Source organism: Nuphar pumila, chromosome 3 (assembly GCF_984573655.1).
Source record: "Nuphar pumila chromosome 3, dmNupPumi1.hap1.1, whole genome shotgun sequence".
Lineage (NCBI taxonomy): Eukaryota > Viridiplantae > Streptophyta > Magnoliopsida > Nymphaeales > Nymphaeaceae > Nuphar > Nuphar pumila.
In genome coordinates, this window is record NC_143251.1 from 121,187,597 (window position 1) to 121,200,849 (window position 13,253).

The 13,253-nt window shown below is 36.4% G+C and overlaps 1 protein-coding gene across 8 annotated transcripts in view; it reads right to left on the bottom strand.

Moving 5' to 3' along the window:
- ATM (Serine/Threonine-kinase ATM-like protein) overlaps positions 1–13,253 on the bottom strand; it is a 308,602-nt gene that overhangs the window by 99,521 nt on the left and 195,828 nt on the right. The gene's annotated exons all lie outside the window — the stretch shown is intronic.

Consider the following 13,253-nt stretch of genomic DNA (forward strand, 5'->3'; position numbering starts at 1 on the left):
CATTTCTATCCAAAAGTAGATTCAGTTAACCCTAATCAAGTATATTTTTATCTATATTATATATATAAATACATAAATGCACACAAATACACATAGTGTTAACTTAAAATTGTTGAAAATTATATATATATATATATATATCCTCCCCACACCCCTGCACCCAAGCTTTTTTAAAGTGCCGCGTCGTTGCATCCGCACCCGTACCCGCACCTATGTGACATAGCTTAATAGATTCTTTATATTTTTTATTTTGTCTCTCTTGCAAATAAGTGACATTGTGTAAGTGATTGTATCTTGACCCATAAGTGGTCTTCATTTGTGTATGTTGTACTTGCCCATAAGAGGCATTTGTTTGTATTTGCCATATTTCATTACATAGTATCAGAGTTTTGGTGCTCTTGGGTTGTAACTTGTATGTGAAGATCAAGAGGACCGTATAATTGGTGGAGTATTGGTTCGTTTGTTCAATACCTCGCAAAGTGCATCATCAAAATTCTTCAACACCTTTCTTTTTGCAATCTTCTCTTCTTTCCTCTCTTTCTTGGCTCTCTATCGCTTTTTCATCTCCGCTATGCCTGATAAAGAAATTGTAACGATTGTTCCCATCAAATCTGATTAAAAAAACTACAATATGTGGGTCGTGACGGTGAAAAGAATCCTCAAGGGTAAAGATATGTGGCAATTTGTTGATGGTTTCACATTAAAACCACAACCAATTCTCACAAGAAAGGTTGTTAGAGCTAATGGTGAATCTAAGGAAGAGAGCCTTAAGGGAGTTGAAAGGGAAAAGCCTATGCTTGATTATAAAAAAGCCTATAAAGAGTGCAAAAGACTACATGGATCCCCTTTTGCTTCCAAAAGACAATTTTTTATAATATTCAAAATATAGACATAGTTTTGTGGCATCAAAGACTAGGACATTCTAGTTTATCAAAGTTATCCCATGAACCATATTTGAACAAAATTTGTAATGAAAAATTTTTATTGTGAGGATTGTATTCTTGCCATAATAAAAGCCCTTTCATTTCCTAAACGGACCTTCTTTTCTTCAAAATTGTTTGAATTAGTGTACTCGGATGTATGGGGACCTTCCCCTATCTTATCTAAAGGTGGTTACTCGTATTATGTGATTTTTGTTGATGATTATATTAGATTTTCTTAGATACACTTTCTTAGGCACAAGAGTGAAGTCTTTGAAATTTTTTAAAAATATCATATTCTTGTCAAAAATCAAATTAAAACTGAAATTTTTATCTTCCGCTCCGACTCTAGGAGAGAGTTTATGCCAAGTGATTTCAAAACATATTTTGAAAACAATGAGATTTTACACCAAAGATCATGTGCTTATACCCCTCAACAAAATGGATTAAATGAAAGGAAACATAGGCACATAATTGAGACCACTAGAACCTTTTTAATTTCAAAAAAATGCTCCAAAACATTTTTGGGCTGAAGCTTGTTTGACTGTTATATATTTTATTAACAAACTTCCATCATCTAAGCTTCAAAATATTTTCCCTCATGAAAAACTCTTTAAAATGTCTCTTGACTATCTTAGATTAAGACCTTTTGGATGCAAGTGTTTTATTCACAATAACAAAAATGATAAACTCTCTCCTAAAGTTATACCATGTACATTCTTTGGATATAGAAAATCCAACAAAGATTTAGATGTTTTTATTAAGAAAATGACAAACTTTATATCTTAAGGAATGTTTATTTTTTGGAGAATGAAAGTTTCTTTCAGATTCTTTTTTTATTTGAGATATTACCTCAAAATAGTAATGAGATTTTATTTAAGAACTTTAGTAATGAAGAGCCTCAACTCAATCTCCAAGATAGTGCAAATATTGAATCAGAAGAACCTAATGTAATTCAATATAGAAGACGTGCAAATGATAGACAACCAAGTGCTCTAGAAAATTATTCCATCTTAAAAACCCGATAACAAGGAGTTAGAAGATCAAATCGGACCTCTACACCCCCTAATAGATTTTTTTCATATGAATCTTTTTCTCCACAATATAGAGTTTGTCTAGCTAAGATTTTGTACAACTTTGAACCTGCCACATATAATCAAGAAAAGAAATATTTTGAATGGATAAAAGCTATTAGTGAAGAATTAAGAGCACTTGAAAAATCTAAGACTTGAGAAATATCTGATTTGCCTAAAGGTAAGAAAACCATAGGTTGCAGATGGGTTTATAAAGTTAATTCTAAGAGTGATGGGACCCAAGAAAGGAACAAGGTTAGTTGCCAAGGGTTAACACACAAGAATACATTATAGACTATGATGAAACATTTGCGTAGCTAGAATGACTTTAGTTAGAACCCTCATAGTTGTTGTTGTTAAATGTTGGGCTACCAAATGGATGTAAAAAATGCTTTTTTAAATAGGGATCTAAAAGAATAAGTTTATATGAATACACCTGCTAGATATTAGCTCTTCTTGGTAAGGTACTTCGAGTGAGAAAGACTCTTTATTGTTTAAAACAAGCACTCAAAGCCTGGCATGATCATTTTAGCTCTGTTATGTTCAAACTTGGGTTTAAATCTTGCTATACTGATGTTGTCATGTTTACTAAGAAACCTTATAATGTTCTCCTTATTTATGTTGATGACATGATCATCACAGGTGAAGAAAAATAGAGACTAAAGTATATTAAGTGTATTCTTAAAAAATATTTTGAAATGACTGATCTTGGATTTCTTAGATTTTTATCAGAAATTGAGGTTACTTATTCTCCTAGAGAATATTACTTTCTCAAACCAAGTTTGCTAATGATATTATTGACAGGTCAAGAATTACTAACGAAAATATGTTGGATATATTAGAATGTGGAATATGGATTGGATATGGATCCGATAAAGGATCCATATCCATTCACGAGTTTTGCTTTAGTTGTATTATAATGTAACATGTGTTACTAACAAGGGGCACTTTTGTCCTTGTAAAAAGATCATTGTAACCCTATTAAGACTAATGAAACACTAGTGCAACAACAAGATAGATTGACTGCCGATTTTTGAAACCTCTTCTCTTCCCCTCCTTTTCTCACACTTTTTGCAGATCACGTCAGTTTATTAGCAGATTTATCATGGTATCAGAGCAGGATTAATCTAGTGGGTGATGAATACATAAAGCTCGTGCCTGGTGAGCGTGAAAAAGTTGGCAGTTCGTAGATCTAAAAGCAGGCAGATCACGTGCCTGGTCAGCGTGAACAACTTCTGACAGATCTGAAAATCGCAGATCTGAAACCTCCTTTCTTCTATTTCACAAAGCCCCTTTTCAGCGTGAACAGTCTTCCAAATCACGTGCCTGCCTGGTCATTCCTTTTAGCGTGAAAGTTGGTAGGTCACGCAACCTTGGTTTTCCTCCTTTTCTCTCTGTTATTTACATTTCTTTAAATGTCAATCTGTTTCTTTTCTTCCATTGTCTTGCAAATCTAAAATACTTTCAGAAAATATCCCTTTTAGCGTGAAATTTGGTAGGTCACGCAACATTTGTTTTTCCTCCTTTTCCCTTTGTTATTTATATTTCTTTAAATGTCAATCTGTTTCTTTTCTTCCATTACCTTGTAAATCTGAAATACTTTCAGATCTATAATCTTTGCTTATCCTTCTTTTCTCACTGTCGCAAATCTGAAAGTGGCGACAGATCTGCCATCAATTCTTTCTCCTATTTCTAAAGATCATTGTCTGATTTAAGCCTCTTTTATTCCTCGCAGATCTGAAATCCCTTCAGATCTGCTATTCTATCTTTGTCCTTCGGCACTTTCAGCCCCATAAAGCCAAGTTCGATACTGCTGCCATTCTCAAATCCATTTGCCTCGACCAACTTATTTTCATTTATCTTAATTCTTTGTTAGTCTTTTATTCTATCAATGGATTCTTCAGGGAATTCAGGTCTCTCTTCCAGTTTCTTAGGGCAGTTAGTGTCAGAAAAGTTAACTACCAACAACTATTTGACTTGGAAGAGACAGATTGTCCCTTTCATTCAGAGTCAAGATCTTTCAAGTCACTTGGATGGATCGACTCCAATGCCTCCAGAATTTATCACAATCGAAGCCAAAGAGGATGGAGGATTGCCAAATATTATTCGCAACCCTGCTTTTATTGTTTGGATGAAGCGTGATCAGGCAGTCGTCGCATACATCACCTCCACATTGTCACAAGAAGTCTTGATTTTCATTCCTGATGATTGCACCTCTAAGGTTTTGTGGGATGTTTTAGCTCAGACCTACTCTCAGATATCAGAGGCTAAAGTGTTGTTTCTTAAACATGAATTTCAAATGTTAAAAAAGGGTGCAATGAGCATTATTGAATTCTTAAATCAAGTCAAAAGCATCACAGATCAATTAGCTATGGTTGGATATCCAGTCTCAGATAAAGAAAAGGTGCAACAAACACTGAATGCCCTGGGATTAGAATATCATGTTCTTGTTACATCCTTATTATGCTTGCCTACGTTGCTCTCCTTTGAGGAATTACGCGCCAAACTTTTTCAGTATGAGATGACACTGAAAAGCATGTCTGAAGCTTCAACAGGACAACCATCTACGCATGAGGTTCTTGCCACAGGGGTGACAGCTGATCGTGCACGAGGAGGACATGGCAGAGGCAAGGGAAATCCAATCCAGGGTGGACGTGGGATTCTACCTACACCAAATTCTAATGTCAATTTTTCAAAGAATGTTCCCACATGCTTTCAGTGCAACAAGCGAGGTCATATCAAGGCCAACTGCTGGTTCAACCCACAAAATCAGAATAGAATGCAAAACGCCAGAAATGTTGGTATATCAGAAACTGCAGGTACATTTCGAGTCAGTGAAGATGCTAAGGATCTTCTATCTGCTATGGCCAATTTGAATCTGAAGCAAAATGATGATGGAATATGGTATGTTGACTCTGGGGCAGCAACCCATGTCACTGGTAATGCAGGTAAGTTCTCTACTCTGACTCCCTATTTTGGAAAATCTAATATTGTAACCGGAGATGGGACTCACCACCCTATTTCAAACATAGGCAATGTCGTCATTCCTTTGTCTAAGTCATCTATTCCTTTATCTGATGTTGTTCATGCACCAAATATAAAGAAAAATATTGTATCTGTTTCCATGCTTGTTGATTCTACCAATTCTTCTGTGGAATTTACTCCTACTTATGTCTTTGTCAAGGATCTTCAAACGAAGGAGATGTTAGCTAAAGGAAAGCGACGTGGAGACATGTATGTCCTTAATGAAGATCCAACCTCCAGTGTCCTGAAGCCCCAGTCTGATCTTGTCTCCAAAAGTGTCCTAAGTACATCCAAATGTAATAAGTCAGATCTCTGACATTCTCGTCTTGGTCATTGTAGTCAAGTCTTTATTGAAAAGTTAGTGTCTAATGGTCTTCTTTCGGAGTCTATTTCACCTTCATTGAGGAATCAAATATGTCCCAGTTGTCAGTTCTGCAAAAGTCATGTACTTCTTTTTCATCAAATAAATAAAAGAGCTTCTATACCCTTCGAGATAATATGTTCAGATGTTTGGGGCCCAGCTCCTAATCCTTCCTCTTCTGGAAGTAAATATTATGTATTCTTTATTGACAGTTTCTCTCGTTTTACCTGGATATTCTTTATGAAACACAAATCAGAGGTCTTTTCCATTTTTCGTCACTTTCATGCCTATGTTAAAAATCAATTCTCTCAAAATATCCAAATTCTTCAATGTGATGGAGGTGGTGAGTATTCCTCCAAAGAATTTTTAGATTTTCTCCAAGATAATGGAATGCATCGTACAGTTTCTTGCCCGTACACTCCACAACAAAATGGAATTGCAGAACGTAAACACAGACATATTGTGGAAAGTGCAATGAGTATGATACATGGGAGTAACTCGCCCATTAGTCTTTAGACTGAAGCTTTTCACACTGCCACTCATGTGATAAATCGTCTTCCTATGCCTATTCTTGAAAATCAATCTCCCTATTATGTTCTCTTTGGTGCACATCCCGATTACAATGAGTTACGAGTTTTTGGATGCACATGTTATGTTCATATTGACAAATCCATGAGGACTAAATTCGAGGACAAAGCCTCTATATGCCAATTTGTAGGTTATGCAGATGAACACAAGGGTTACAAATGCTATGATCCTGCCACTAAGAAGATTAGAATTTCCAGAAATGTTGTTTTTGATGAAAATAATTTTCTGGGAAAAGAAGCAGAGGTCAATCGTGAACCTACTGGTGCAGTTGATAATTGGTATGATCCATGGCTTAGTGCTGAACTTATTTCACATGTTGTCGAGCATACTATTATGTCTCCTGAAAGCATACATGGTGAGACAATTTCAGATGATACATCACAAGCAGAGTGACTGAGATACAAAGGAAATGTGTATACCAAGAGATCTAGAGAGCAAACGAATGTACCTGCTGAAGAACACATTGCATTGTCTAATGACAGAGAAGCACCAAGAAGATCAGGCAGGATAAGGCATCCTATTGAAAAATGGGTTAGTTATGACAACTTTTCTATGGACTTTCAAATTTTTCTATCCCAAATTGAAAAACATGATGAACCACTTGGTTTTCATCAAGCTATCCAATCCAACAAATGGATTGAAGCGATGAATGAGGAGATCGAGGCACTTCATGAGTGTCGAACATGGGAGATAGTTGGCCGTCCTCCAGACAAAAATGTTGTTGGTTCCAAATGGGTTTATAAAATTAAATATAAACCGGATGGTAGCATTGAACGGTACAAGGTGCGTCTTGTGGCCAAGGGTTTCACTCAAGAATATGGTCAGGATTATGATGAGACATTCAGCCCAGTGGTGAAAATGAGAACTATTCGCATTATACTTGGCCTGGCAATTGAACATGGGTGGATCCTCAATCAGCTTGATGTTAAGAATGCATTCCTTCATGGGGACTTAAAGGAAGAGGTCTATATGGAGCAGCCTCAAGGTTATGCAGAGGGAAGCCCAAAAGAATATCTATGCAAGTTAACTAGAGCTTTGTATGGATTGAAGCAAGCTTCTAGGTCATGGTTTGAAAGCTTTTCCTTAGAAATCCATAAACATGGTTTCTTTCGTTCCCAACTTGACCATTCTTTGTTCATATATAGGAACGGTACCACTATGGTTTTCTTACTCATATATGTTGATGATATTGTTATCACTAGTAATGCTCCATAGCACATTCAGCAAATTAAAGTTCTATTGAGTATGCGGTTCAAAATGAAAGACCTTGGGGAGCTGAGATATTTTCTTGGAGTAAAGGTAGACAGACAAGGTGATAAAATGTCATTAACTCAACATAAATACACTCTTGATCTTCTGGCTAAAGCAGGAATGACAGATTGTAAACCTCTACCCACACCCAGTGTTGTTAACCAAAGGCTTAGTATTTGGGATGATGAGTTATATCCTGATGCAGTCAAGTATCGGAGTTTAGTAGGTATGCTACAATACCTTACCTTCACTAGACCAGACATTGTGTATTCTGTCAATCAAGTATCTCAATTCATGCATGAACCAAAGACTGGTCACATGGATGCTGTCAAACACATCCTTCGCTATCTAAAAGGAACGGTGGGTGATGGACTCACATATACTCAATGTTCATGGAAATCACCAAAACATGACATACTGGCCTATACAGATGCAGACTGGGCAGGGGATCCAGATGAGAGGAGGTCTGTTTCAGGATATTGTGTTTTCATTGGGAGAAATCTTATCTCATGGAGTAGCAGAAAACAGAAGGCTGTGACAAGATCTAGCACATAGGCAGAGTACAGATCTATGGCAGCTACCACAGCAGAAGTGACCTCAATTAAGCATCTTCTTACAGAGATGGGAGAGGATATCTCAAATTCGACACTTATGTGTGATAATACAAGTGCTATACAAATTGCATTCAATCATGTTCATCACAGTCAGACTAAACATATTGAAATCGATCAACATTTCATCAGACAAAAGATAGCCGACAAAGATAACCAGTTTATGTGCCTTCAGAAGACCAAGTTGCCGATATGTTTACAAAAGGTCTTACAAGTCACCGCTTCTGGTATCTGAAGAACAAGTTGCACATGGTTCAACCCCATGCATAACTTGAGGGAGGGTATTAGAATGTGGAATATGGATTGGATATGGATCCGATAAAGGATCCATATCCATTCACGAGTTTTGCTTTAGTTGTATTATAATGTAACATGTGTTACTAAAAAGGGGCACTTTTGTCCCTGTAAAAAGATCATTGTAACTCTATTAAGACTAATGAAACACTAGTGCAACAACAAGATAAATTGACTGCCGATTTCTGAAACCTCTTCTCTTCCCCTCCTTTTCTCACACTTTCTGCAAATCACGTCAGTTTATTAGCAGATTTATCAGGATACCCCTGAAGTTATTAATGTCAAAATAAAGATTGATGATGGGACACCTCTAAATGATCTTACTTTGTATCACCAAATGATTAGAGCCTTAACTTATTTAACTAGCAAGAGCTTAAAAACTGATTTCTGGTGGCACACTGTAATGAGATATTGCGGAAATATAAAGAGTGCTTATAAGCACTTACAACAATGAATAAAAGAGACAATATCACAAGTCCACTAAGGGACAATACAAGCACAAGCCTTTAAGAAGGCAACAATATAAAAGCCTCTTATTGAAAAGAGAGAGAGCTCTCAAGAATGAATAATATACAAGGGGTTCAACCTTATTTATACAAGAGGGAGAGGAGAGAAAGGGAGGCCAAAGGCCTCAAAAGGAGAGCCCAAAATGGGGCTCCCATGGAGTCGTTGGGAGCCCCCAACGGTCACATATGTGACCGTTGGGGGCTCCAACGACTCTATGGTTGAAGCCCCTTTTGGTCCTTAAAAAGTTCAAAAAAGAAATGTAAAAAATAAAAAAGAAAAATACATTTTAACAAAACTCGAAAATAGTTGTTTTCTAAAACAACTATGTGAAATTACAAAAATACCCCTATCGGGTATTGATGTAATATATATATATATATATATATATATATATATATGTATATATATATTATATATATATATATGATACATTTTAACACCCTCCCTCAAACTTTACGGGGAAATGACGGAAAGTTTGCCAAGAAGAAACATGAAGCGAGGAGCCGGAAGAGCTTTAGTAAAGAAGTCTGCCAACTGATATTCTGAAGTGACATACGGTAGAGCAATTGTTCCTCGTAAGTATTCATCACGAACATAGTGACAATCCATTTCGATATGTTTTATACGCTCATGGAAGGTATGATTGCTTGCAATATAAATGGCACTTTTGTTGTCGCAACATAATTTTGAGGCTTCCGTAATATCAACCCCCATGTCTTTAAGCAGACTGCGAAGCCATACAAGTCCCATTGTCGTGGTTGTCAGAGCCCGATACTCAGCTTCAGTGGATGATAGTGAAACTTTCTGTTGCTTCTTGCATCGTCAGGCAATCAAAGAGTCCCCTAAAAAGACACAAAAACTAGTAGTTGAGACTCGATCATTAGGATTACCTCCCCAATCTACATCAGTATAAGCAAGAAGATTCAAGGAAGAAAAGGAGGATAGAAATAGCCCTTTATTGATGGTATTCCGAATGTAGCGGATGATCTGGAGAACAACACTCATATGCATAGTTGTAGGAGCATGCTGAAATTAGCTAACTGAATGAACTGCATGGGAGATATCTGGTCTGGTGATGGTTAAATAGGTAAGAGACCCAATGAGTTGTCTGTAGGGTGTGGGGTCTTCCAGAAAAAACTCATCCTCCAACCGTAATTTGGCATTAATAACCTCGAGAGTCTCTACCTTTTTTGTCATCAGAAATCCCAGACTTAGAATAGATATCTGCAGCAAGCTTCATTTGTGACAAAATATATCCTCGAGAAGAGTATGCAACTTCAATTCCAAGAAAATATCTAAGAAAACCTAAATCAAACATATCAAAATTATTTTTTAACATATTTTTAACATTAATAATACTATTTTGTTCATTTCCAGTGATAATCATATCACCAACATACCAAGCCTTAGGAGCTTGTTTAAGGCCATATAATGCCTTTAAAAGCCGAAGTGTTCGACCTTGCTTAATATTAATTCCGGGTGGCGGATCCATGTAAACTTCTTCACTTAAACTTCCATTTAAAAAGGCATTTTTTACGTCAAGTTGATAAATAGGCCATTTTTTGGTTGATGCGACAGCTATTAAGGTCCTGACACTGGTCATTCGAGCTACGGGAGCGAATGTTTCTTTATAATCAATGCCATATTCTTGGAAGTATCCCTTAGCGACTAATCTAGCTTTATATCGTTCCAAAGAGCCATCGCTTTTAGTTTTAACTTTGAAAACGCAGCGACACCCAATAGGTTTTTTGTGTGGGGGTAGATTAACTATTTCCCAAGTATTAGCCTTTTTTAATGCATTTAGTTCAACTTGCATTGCTTCAACCCAATGTGGTATAGATTTAGCTTGATTATAGTGAGCGGGTTCAAAATAAGAATGTAGGGTTATTAAACATGCCCGATAGTTGGGTGTTAAGGAATCATAGGATACAAACCTATTTGGGGGTATTGATATTCTAGAAGAATGTCTAACTTGTGGTTCCTCAGTAGATTCAGAAATTTGAGAGTATTTTTCGAGAGCACTAATAGGATTTTCTTGATTTCTTCTTGAGTAAACATTTATATTTGTATCACTATCATTTGAGGGTATTATATCAAGATGGGACGCCTCACATGTATCTTCTATGTTTTGTATGTCATCAATAAGATCATATAAAAATATGTAATCAATTTCATTTGTTTCTTCTATTTTATCAAAACCGTTCTCTTCTTCTAGAAATGTTACATCTTTTGAAACATATAGTTTATCATTCTTAAAATCATAACATCTATACCCTTTTTTATTTTCACCATATCCTAGAAAAACACATTCAATTGCTTTTGGATACAACTTATCCCTTTTATGTAATAGGACAAAATATTTGCAACCAAAAATACGAAGACGATTGAAATGGGGTGAAAGTTTAAAGAGCTTTTCATAGGAAGAAGCATTTTTTAATTTAGAAGAGGGCATTCTATTGATTAGATAAGTTGCGGTTAGAATGGCTTCGGCCCAAAACTTCTTTGGAATATTTCTAGAAACAAGTAATGTTCTAGCGGTTTCTATAATGTGCCTATGTTTCCTTTCCGCTAGGCCATTTTGTTGAGGGGTCCTAGGACATGACTTTTGATGGCAAATTCCATTTTGGGTTAAATAGTTTTAAAATTCGTGAGATAAATATTCACCACCGGAATCAGATCTCAAAATAGATATGTTATTTTGGAATTAATTTTGGATTTTTTTATGAAAATCTTTAAAGAAGGTAAATACTTCCGATTTATGACTAAGAAAATAAATCCAAACATACCAAGTAAAGTCATCAATAAAAGTAACATAATACGAATAGCCCCCTTTAGACATAACCAGAGAAGGCCCTCAAACATCCGAATGCACCAATTCAAAAGGTCTTGATGAAAGAAAAGTTCTAGTTGGAAATGGAATAAACTTCATTTTTCCAAAAAAGCAATCTTTGCAATTAATTTCTTTTTCCTTACAAAATTTGTTTTCAAAAGGGAAGAGATATATTTTGGAATAACTTGGATGACCAAGTCTTTTATGCCAAGTTTCCATGTTTTTTTCTTGGACATAAGAACAAAAATAATTTGTATGGAGATCAAGATGGTCCATATAATAGAGGTCTCCCTTTCTATGGCCTTGCCCAATCCGCTTCTCGGACCGGAGATCCTGCACAAAGCAACCATTAGATGAGAAAGATATTTCACATCCATGGCCGGCAATTTGGGAGACCGAAAAAAGGTTTAAATTTAGTTTGAGAACAACTCTTACTTTTGGAACACAAAAATTTTGAGAATCTTTAAAAGAGCCAATACTTGAAATTTTTAAAAAGGTTCCATCGACCGTAAAGACACAAGAGTCCTTTGAATTGCTGCAAACATCAATAAGTGCATTTTCATGGGGGGTCATATGAAAAGAGGCTTCGGAGTCAAGGATCCAAGAATACGTACTGGGTGATGATGTAGAAGCAATAGCCGCACTCGATGTGGAGGAAGAAACTTTTAGAATTTGTTGGGGAGCCATAGATATTTGCCCAAGAGTTTCCTTGAGGTCATTGTTCTTGCCTTCATCTTCTTTGGTGGTAGTTTCTTCAAAAGAGGCCACCTTAGGCTTGAAAGTTTCGTTAAGCTTTGGGCAAGCAGGTTTAATGTGACCCGGCTCATAGCAATGATGACAAACAATCATTTTTCTTCCTCCATTGTAGTTTCCTTGTTTCCCAAAATGAGGAGGTTTATAGGTTCTTACATTGTTACCCGGTTTTGATACGGCAAGTACTTCATCAACATGCTTACTCATGCCAAGCCTTGTCTCCTCTTGAGTGATTTCGGCAATAGCATCCTCAATAGGAGGAAAAATAGATCTATGGAGAAGTGAGGATCTCACTTGCTCAAATTCGGGACGTAGCCCAAAAAGAAATTGAAACAATCGTTCTTGTTCCATTTGTTTTTGTCTTAAATCAATATCTTCCATAGAAACTCATTTTGGCTCTAAAAGAGCCAATTCATCCCAGAGTGGGTTTAGGCACTATAATAGTCTTGAATGCTAGAATCACCTTGTTTGGTGGTTCTAATCTTTTCTTGCAAGAAATATGCTTTTGCAAGATCCTTTTGGCCTTGAGGCGAGCATCTCCTTCAAGAGCCTTTTCTTGACCTCCTTCGTTCTTCGTGAGCATAAGCTTAGGTTCCCGAATGGTACCCATGACAAAACCCCAAAGTTTCTTTCCTTTGAGATTATTTTCCATTGCCGATGCCCACATCATATAATTCTTTCCATTGAGCTTGAAGGATAGGTCAATCTTTGCCTCCATGATGTTTCCAAGAAATGAGAAGAGATCCACCAAATATGAAATATACGAACCACACCTTTCCTTCAAGAATCGAGTGGCTCTGATACCATGTAATGAGATATTGCGAAAATATAAAGAGTGCTTATAAGCACTTACAACAATGAATAAAAGAGACAATATCACAAGTCCACTAAGGGACAATACAAGCACAAGCCTTTAAGAAGGCAACAATATAAAAAGCCTCTTATTGAAAAGAGAGAGAGCTCTCAAGAATGAATAATATACAAGGGGTTCACCCCTATTTATACAAGAGGGAGAGGAGAGAAAGGGAGGCCAAAGGCCTC